The sequence below is a fragment of the Mesocricetus auratus genome, unplaced genomic scaffold (genome assembly GCF_017639785.1).
Source record: "Mesocricetus auratus isolate SY011 unplaced genomic scaffold, BCM_Maur_2.0 Super-Scaffold_4256, whole genome shotgun sequence".
Lineage (NCBI taxonomy): Eukaryota > Metazoa > Chordata > Mammalia > Rodentia > Cricetidae > Mesocricetus > Mesocricetus auratus.
In genome coordinates this window covers 111786019-111795993 of record NW_024429182.1, presented here as the reverse complement: position 1 = coordinate 111795993, position 9975 = coordinate 111786019, and positions in this window count along the sequence as shown.

Here is a 9975-nt window from a genome sequence, read left to right as displayed (position 1 = left end):
GACGCTGAGTCACTGGATGCTAGGTTATCAGGAAATGAAAGAAGAATAGCTACTAGATGTCCAAGAGACCTTCCTAAGATGGCCTTTCCAGTAACTATGACAGAAAGGTCAGTATCATGGAAAAACCAAGCTGGTTACACTATAAATAAATGAGAACCTATACCCATGAAAGAACTGAAGGAAATTAAACAAGCTATGGTGGCGTATGAGGTCCACAGCCCTTATGTTAAAGAGTTATTAAGCACCTGGACAGCAAGCAATAAAATTACTCCCTCACATTGGAATGATTTAATATCAGTGTTGCTGGTTTCCCAAACACAGTGTAAAGCTTTGTGGAGACAGGAAGCCAAGACTCTCGAACTTCAAGGTTTGAAGGATAGCTTTGAATCTTCACAAAGTAAGATTATTGTGGAGGGAGAATTTTCTGACCTATAAGTCCAAACTGGCTATGATGAGTATACATTTCATTTATATAAAACAGCAGCACTGAATGCTTTGAATAAGATTCGTCGACCAGGAGAAAAAAATTGAATCATATTCAAAAGTGGTAAAAGGTCCAAGAAAAGATTCTCTGAATTCTAACAAAGATTATCCAGAGCAATAGACTTACAGATACCTGATCCAAATATTAGGTGACTTCTTACAGAATCTTTGACCTATGAGAATGCAAACCCACAACACAAACAGATACTGTGGCCATTAAATATCAGATAAGCACCATTGGAGGAATGGGTTTTGTATACAACTAATATTAAGTTATGACAATCCAGAGACAGGAACCTGGATAGGAGAGGCCATTTCTAAAGGATTTAAGAGGTATCAAGATGAAAAATGGCCTAACCATGAGGAGATACAGACTTGGGTTGGGGAAGCAATCTCCAGAAGTTTCAAAAGACACCAAAACCCTAGATGTTTTAATTGTAGTAGACTAGGACATTTGAGTAGGAACTATAGACAAAGTATTCCTAGAAATAATTCTTCTACCAGAATTATTTTAAACAGAAGGCCTCAACCTTCTGGTCCCTTCAAGAGTTGCGGCAAAGGCAAACATTGGACCAAGGAATGCTGGTTGACCACAGACAGAAAAGGTAAGCCTATGCATCCAGGAAATGGGATCAGGGGCCTCCCTAATGAGGCCCCCAGATCAAAGGTGATTAGGTCTTTCCCAGTGACAGTGGAGGACAGCCTCTCTTAGGACAATTAACAAATCCACAGCCTATTGTAAAGACTAATGGCACTGTGGATAACATATCAGTTATTCAGGAGGAGCTAGTTGATATTGGAGGAAACAAAAAATGTTTATACTGGCAAACTTCTGTACAAAATCGCAGATCCAAATTACCTGTAATATTAAATAATAACGTATTTTACAGGGTCCTTGACAGTGGAAGACATGTAACAATAATAACTCAGAAAAACTGGCCTGTAGGTTGGCCCTAAAAGGAAGTAAATGTTCAGTTTCTAGGAACTCATGTGAAGCAAAGTGCCATATGGATATAATGTATTGGACCAGAAAGGCAGAGAGGAAGTTTGAGGCCATATGTCGCAGATATTGCTATGAATCTCTGGGGTCGTTATTTATTTCAGCAATGGAATACCCAAATTAACATTCCTCCTGTATCAGATATAAATCATAGACAAGACCTTCATCTTTAATCCCAGAAGAGTAGGTACCAGGAAATAATAAAATTGAGGGCTGGAGTCAATAAAGTAGAAAGAAAGAAAACAATACAAAGGGTCAATGAAATGAAGAGTTGGTAATCTGATAAAATCAACAAGATAGACAAACCTTTACTCAACCTAACCAAAAGGTAGAGAGAGAACACACTAATTAACAAAATCAGAAATGAAAATGGGGCATAATAACAGACACTAGGAAAATACAGAGAATCATCAGGTGATACTTTGAAAACCTTTACTTGACACAACTGGAGAATTTAAAGGAAATGGATGATTTTCTGGACAGATACCACTTACCAAAATTAAATCAAGAACAGATAAACAATATAAATAGACTTATAGCCTTAAAGAAATAGAAGCAGCCCTCAAAAATCTTCCAACAAAACAAATGTCCAGATCCAGGTGGTTTCAGGGAAGAGTTCTACCAGAAATTAAAAGAAGAGCTAACACCAAATTGTTCAACACAATAGAAGCAGAAGGATCATTGCCAAACTCTTTTGCTAAGGCTACAATTACCTCAGTATGGAAACCACACAAAGAAACAAGTAAGATAAAGAACTACAGACCAATCTCCCTAATGAACATTGATGCAAAAATACTCAATAAAATACTGGAAAATAGGATCCAAGAACACATCAGAAAATTCATCGACCATGATCACGTAGGCTTCATTCCAGCCATGCAGGGATGGTTCAACATCGGAAAATCCGTCAATGTAATCTTCCATATGAACAATCTGAAAAAGAAAAACCACATGATCATTTCACTACATGCTGAAAAAGCTTTTGCCATAATCCACCACTACTTCATGATAAAAGTCGTGGAGAGATCAGGGATTGCAAGAACATACCTAAATATGGTAATAAACAGTCAACCAACAGCCAACATCAAACTAAATGGAGGGAAAATCAAGGCAATTCCTCTAACATCAGGAAAAAGACAAGGTTGTCCACTCTCTTCATATCTCTTCAATATTGCACTTGAAGTTCTTGTTAAAACAATAAGACAACAAAAGGAGATCAAGGGGATACAAATTGGAAATGAACAAGTCAAACTTTCACTATTTGCAGACAACATGATAGTCTATGTAAGTGGTTTTAAAGAATTCCATAAGGGACATCCTATAGGTGATAAAAACCCTCAGCATAGTGTAAGGATACATGATGTACTTAAAAAGCCTGTAGCTCTAATATATATAGACAATAAATATGATAAGAAAGAAATCAGTGAGACATCACACTTTACAATAGCCAAAAACAACATAGACTACCTTGGCGTAATGCTAACCAAACAAGTGAAGGATCTGTATAGCAAGAACTTTGAGTCTTAAAAAAGAAATTAAAGAAGATACCAGAAAATGGAAAGATCTCCCATGTTCTTGGATAGGTAGGATCAACATAGTAAAAATGTCAGTCTTCGAAGATGCAATCTCCAGATTGAATGCAGTCCTTATCAAAATCACAGCACAGTTCTTCACAGACATTGATAGGACAATTCTCAACTTTATATGGAAAAACAAAAGATCTAGGATAGCCAAATCAACCCTCTACAATAAAGGAACTTCAGGAGTCATCACCATCCCTGACTTCAAGCTCTTCTATAAAATTATAGTAATGAAAACAGCTTTGTATTGACACAAAAATAGACACATAGACCAATGGAATTGAATTGAAGGCCCCGATATTAACCCATACACCTATGAACATCTGATCTTTGATGAAGAAGCTAAAACTATGTAATGGAAAGAAGAAAGCATCTTCAATAAATGGTGGTGGCATATCTGGATGCTGGCATGTAGAAGACTACAGATAAAACCATATCTATCATCATGAGCAAAACTTATATCCCAATGGATTGAAGACCTCAATATAAATCTAGTCACACTGAACATCTTAGAAGAGAAAGTGGGAATTACCCTTGAACAAATTGGTACAGAAGAAGGTTTCCTGAACATAACACCAGTAGCACAGAAACAGATATCAACAATTAATAACTGGGACCTCCTGAAACTTGAAACTGAGAAACTTCTGTAAGGCAAAGGACATACTCAACAAGACAAAGAGTAGCCTTCAGAATCAGAAAAGATATTTATTAACCCCACATTTAACAGAGAGCTAATCTCCAAAATTTACAAAGAACACAAGAAGCAAGTCTCCCAAACATCAAAGGATCCAATTAAAAAGTGGGGTATAGAACTAAATAGGGAATTCTCAATAGAGGAGTCGAAAATGGCTGAGAGACACTTGATTAATTGCTGAACATTCTTAGGCACTAAGGAAATGCAAATCAAAACAACTGTGAGATACTATCTCACACCTGTCAGAATGGCTAAAATCAAATCACTAATGACAATTTATGCTGAAGAAGATGTGGAGAAATTGGAACAATCGTCCATTGCTGATGGTAGTGCCAACTTGTATAGTCACTCTGGAGATCAGTATGGAGATTTCTCAGGAAAATGGAAATCAGTCTATCACAAGATCCAGCAATTCCACTCTTAGGCATATACCCCAAAGATGGACATTCATACAATAAGTGCATCTGTTCACCTATGTCCATAGCAGCATTATTTGTAATAGTCAGAATCTTGAAGCAATGGAGATTGGCCCTCAACTGAATAGTGTATATAGAAAATGTGGTACATCTGCTATGGAGTACTACTCAGAGGAAAAAAACAATGGAATCTTGAAATTTGCAGGGAAATGGATGGCATTAGAAGAAATTATCCTGAGTTAGGTTACTCTGTCATAAAAAGACAAACATGGTATCTACTCACTCATATATGGAATTTAGACCTGGAGCAGGGGATTGTCAGTCTACATCCCCACCACCAGAATGTCTGAGAGACAGGGAGGACCCTAAGAGAGACATGCATGCTACCTGGAGAAGAGGAATAGGATGGGATCTCCCGAGGGGAATGGAAGTATAGGAGGTAGGGGGGTAGAGGGAGTTTGGAGGAAGAAACAGGGAGAAGAGGAGGCAAGAGGAGGTCATGGTGGCGCAAGAAGTTTGAGTCAGGGGAAGAATACAGGAGGGCAGTATGAGAGCATATTAGAGGGATTCATTTTAGGGTTGAGGATAGATCTGGCATCTATGAGATTTTCAAAGATCTACAAGTATGACACCAACTGGCTACAAGGCAAGGCTCCCTTAAATGCCCTCCCCTGATAATGATATTGATAACTCCCTTATATGTCAACCTAGAGCCTTTATCCAGTGGCTGATTGAAGTAGACCAAGATACCCATAGCTAAACCCTGAACTGAACTACTGAAATCCAGTTGCAGAGAGGGTAGAGTAATGAGCAAAGGAGTCAAGATCCAGCTGGTAAAATCCACAGAGGCATCTGGCCTGAACAAGAGGGAGCTCATAGACCCCCACCTGGTGACTGGCAGGCCAGCATGAGTCTGATTCAGAACCCCTGAATGTGGGTGTCATTGAGGAGGCTTCTGCAATCTATGGGGCCTTGGATAGTTGATCAGTATTTATCCCTGGCATATGGTTGGACTTTAGGAGCCCATTCCACATGGCTGGATACTGTCTCAGCCTGGACACATGGAGGAGGGCCTAGGCCCTGCCAAGGATGATATGACAGATTTTGAGGATCCCCCATGGATGACCTCACCCTCTCTGGGAAGAGGAGGGGGGATGTGGTGGGTGATTGGTTTCCCCTGTCCATTCTTTGCCAATTTGCTCATTGCTCCTCTCTCTACGTCACTGGGTTCCATGGGATCAGTTCAGTGTTTAGCTGTGGGTGTTTGCCTCTTCTTCCATCAGTCACTGGATGAAGGTTCTAGGATGGCATATAAGGTAGTCCCCAAGTTCATTATCAGAAATGGGCATTTGAGGTAGTCTCTCCACTATTGCTTAGCTTGCCAGTTGGTGTCATCCTTGTAGATCACTAGAGGTCTCACTGGTGCCAGATCTCTCATCAAACCCATAACTATTACGGTATTTTTCATACTGTTCTGTCCTATTCTTCCACAACTTAACCTTCCTTTACCCCCATGACCTACTCTCTCCTCCTCTTCTTCCCTCTCTTCTTCCCAGCTCCCATTTCTTCCCACCCCACCCCCACAATGCTCCCAATCTTTTCAGGAGATCTTGCCTCATTCCTCTTCTCTGGGGTACCATACATATCTCTCTTAGGTTCTTTCCTGTTTCCCAGACTCTCTTTCAGTGGAACTGCAGACTGGCACTCCCCTGATCCATGTCTAAAATCTATATATGAGTGAGTACATACACTCACTCACAATGGTTGCTTCTAGTGCCATCCATTTGCCTGCAAATTTCAAGATCCCACCGTTTTTTTCTGCTGAGTAGTACTCCAGTGTGTAAATGTATCACATTTTCTCTATTTACTCTTCAGTTGAGGGATATCTAGGTTGCTTCCAGGTTCTGGCTATTAAAAATAATGATGCTATGAATATAGTAGAACAAACTTCCTTGTTGTATAAATGTGCTTTTTTATTATATACCTAAGAGTGGAATTACTGGGTCTTGTAGTAGATTGATTCTTGTTTTTCTGAGGAATCTACATACTGGTTGTATGAGTTGGCACTCCCACCAGCAGTGGAGGAGTGTTTCCCTTTGTCCACATCCTCTCCAGCATAAACTGTCATTGGAGTTTTTGATTTTTGCCATTCTGACAGTAGTACGATGGTGTCTCACAGTTGTTTTGATTTGTATTTCTCTGACTACTAGGCATGTTGAGAACTATCTTAATTGTCTCATCAGTCATTTTAAACTCATTTTTGAGCATTCTAAATTTAGTTCTGTACCCCACTTTTTAATGACATCCTTTGGTGTTTTGGAGACTTGCTTCTTGAGCTATTTGTAAATTTTGGAGATCACCCCTTTGTCAGATGTGGGGTTAGTAATTATATTTTCCCATTCTGTGGCTGCCTTTTTGTCTTGCTGACTGTGTCCTTTGCCTTACAGAAACTTCTCAGTTTCAGGAGGTCCCATTGTTGATGTCAGTGTCTGTGCTACTGGTGTTACGTTCAAGAAGCAGGTCTCTTGCACCAATTCATTCAAGGGCATCTCCCACTTTCTCTTCTATCAGGTTCACTGTGGCTAGAGTTTTGTTGAGTTCTTTGGTCCATATTTACTTACATTTTGTACACGGCAGTAGACATGGATCTACCCGCAGTCTGCTATATGTCAGCCTCCAGTTATGTCAGCACTTATTGTTGATGATTCTTTTTTCCATTGTATAATTTTAGTTTCTATGTCAAAGATCAGGTATTCATTTGTGTATGGGTTAATATCGAGGTGTTCAATTCGATTCCATTGGTCTACATGTCTATTTTGGTGCCAATACCAAGCTGGTTTCTGTACTATAGCTCTATAATAGGGCTTGAAGTCAGGGATCATGATGCCTCCAGATGTTGCTTTGTTGAACAGGGTTGTTTTGGATATCTTTGGTCTTTTGTTTTTCCATATAAAGTTGAGAATTGTTCTTTAAAATTCTGTGAAGAATTCTGGCTTTTGTCATCTTCCAATAGAAAATGGTCAAATTACCTTGGGCTGTACTCTTGAATAAAACACTATTAGTGACTTTTCACAATACTCAAATATTGATCAAAGTTCTTGTGATACAGTTCTTTCACTTGTTTTGTTAGCATTACCACAAGGTATTTTATGTTGTTTGTGGCCATTGTAAAGAGTGATGGTTCTGTGATTTCTTTCTCAGTCCTTTTATTGTCTATATATAGTAAGGCTACTGATTTTCTTGAGTTGATTCTGTCACTTGAGTTGATTCTGTCACTTTGCTGAAGGTATTTATCAGCTGTAGGAGTTCCCTGGTAGAGTTTTTCAGTTCACTTTTGTAAACTATCATATTATCTGCAAATAGTGAAAGTTTGACCTCTTCCTTTCCAATTTGTATCCTCTTAATCTCCTTTTGTTGTCATATGCCTCTGGCTAGAACTTCATTTACAATATTGAAGAAGTATGGAGAGAGTGGACAGCCTTGTCTTGTTCATGATTTTAGAGGAATTGCATTGAATTTATCTGTCAACATCTAGTGAGTTGGGTAACTGGGTAAGTTCTCATGAAATCAGGACACAGGGGATGCCGATTATAAGCAACTACATGACAATTCTAACATTAAAGCATGGTGGCCTGATAAGTGTTTTTGTAACTGTTGAGGTTTGCTATGTGCCCAAGTATGTGGTACTTTTGGGAAGGTTCCATGTGAGGCTGAGAAGAAGGTATTCTTTTGTTGTTGGATGGCATGTTCTATAGATGTCTGTTAAACCCAATTGGGTCATAACTTCTAATAGTTTCTTTGTTTCTTTGATAAGTTCCTTTCTTGTAGTTCTGTCTAGTGGTGAGAATGGAGTGTTGAAGTCTCCCAGTATGTGTGTGTGAGGTCTTATGTGTGGCTATAGTTTTAGTAACTCCTCTTTTATGAACATGGATTCCTTTGTATTTGGGGCATAGATGTTAAGAATTGAGACTTCCTCCTTGTTGATTTCTCCTGTGCTGAGTATGAAATGACCTCCTTCATCTCTTTTGGTTGATTTCAGTATAAAGTTTAATTTGTTACATGTTAGGATTACTGCCTCATTTGTTTTTTTTTTGGGGGTCCATTTGATTGGAAACTCTTTTACCAACCCTTAACTCTGTGGTAATATCTTTCTTTGAAGCTGAGGTGTGTTTCTTGTATGCACCAGAAGGATGGATTGTGTCTTTGCATTAATTCTGTTAGCCTGTATCTTTTTATGAATCAGTTAAGACCATTAATATTGAAGGATATTAATGACCATTGACTGCACATTCTTGCTTGTTTTGGAATGGTTGTTGTTGGTAGAATTGTATGTCAATTTCCACCCCTATTTTCTTTTGGCTGTTGGTAATGTGGGGTTATCTACTACCTGTTTTTCTGGTTTAAGTTAACTTCCTTGGGTTGTAGGTTTTCTTTTAGAACTTTTTACAGGGCTGTGTTAGTGGATATGTATTGTTTAAATCTGGTTTTGTCATGGAATATCTTGTTTTCTACATCTATAGTGATTGATAGCTTTGCTGGGTATAGTAGTCTGGGCTGGCATCCTTGGTCTCTTAGTGTTCGCAGAACATCTATCCAGGACCTTCTTACTTTCATAGTTTCCATGGAGAAATTAGGTGTAACTCTGATAAGTTTGCCTTTATATGTTAATGACTTTTTCCTTAGCTGCTCTTAATATTCTTTCTGTATTCTATATGTTTGGGGTCTTGATTATTATGTGTTGAGGGGATTTTTTTCATGGTCCACTCTATTTGCTGTTCTGTAAGCTTCTTGTACCTTCATTGGTATGTCTTTCTTTAAGTTGGGAAAGTTTTTTTCTATGATTTTTTAAATCATTTTTATTTTAATTTTAAATAGCTTGTTTTACATGTCAATCCCAGTTCCCTCTCCCTCCCCTCTTCCCGCACTCCCCTTCCCCCCCCCTCGCTCCCACCCTATTGCCAAATCCTTCCACATAGGGGATATCTAGAGTCTGTCATTTTACTCTTGGTAGGGTCAAGGCACTCCCCTAAGAGTCCTGCCCCATTATTCTTAGGTTTGGTCTTTTCATAGTGTCCCATATTTCCTGGATAAATTTTGTGGGGGATTTGCTGGACTTAAGATTTTCTTTGGTCGATATATTTATTTTTTTCTGGTGTATCTTCAACCACTGAGATTCTCTCTTCCATCTCTTGTATTGTCTTGGTTATGCTTGCTTTTCTATTTCCAGCATTCCTTCAGACTGTGTTTTTTTTTTAATTGTGTATTTCAGCTTTCAACCTTTGCAACGTTTGTATTGTTTTTTGCAATTTTTGTTTTGTCTTTTCCTCCATTTATTGCATTTTTTATTTTTTTATCATTTTTTATTTTAATTTTAAATAGCTTGTTTTACATGTCAATCCCTCTCCCTCCCCTCCTCCCGCACCCCCTTCCCACCCACCCTCCCACCCTATTACCAAATCCTTCCACATAGGAGATATCTAGAGTCTGTCATTTTACTCTGGGTAGGGTCCAGGCACTCCCCCTAAGAGTCCAGGCTGAGAGAGCATCACTCTTTGTGCTATAGGCACACGAAGACTGTTTGTATACCAGGGATAGACACTTATCCACAGCTCAGGGCCCCATAGGTTGCCCAGGCCTTCTCGCTGACACTCACATTTTGGGGGTCCAGATCAGTCCCATGCTGGCCTCCCCACTGTCGGTCTGGGGTCCAAGAGCTCTCCCCTGTTCAGATCAGCTGTCTCTGCTGGTTTTGCCAGCCCATTCTTTGCCAATTTGCTCATCACTCCTCTCTGTCTGTCACTG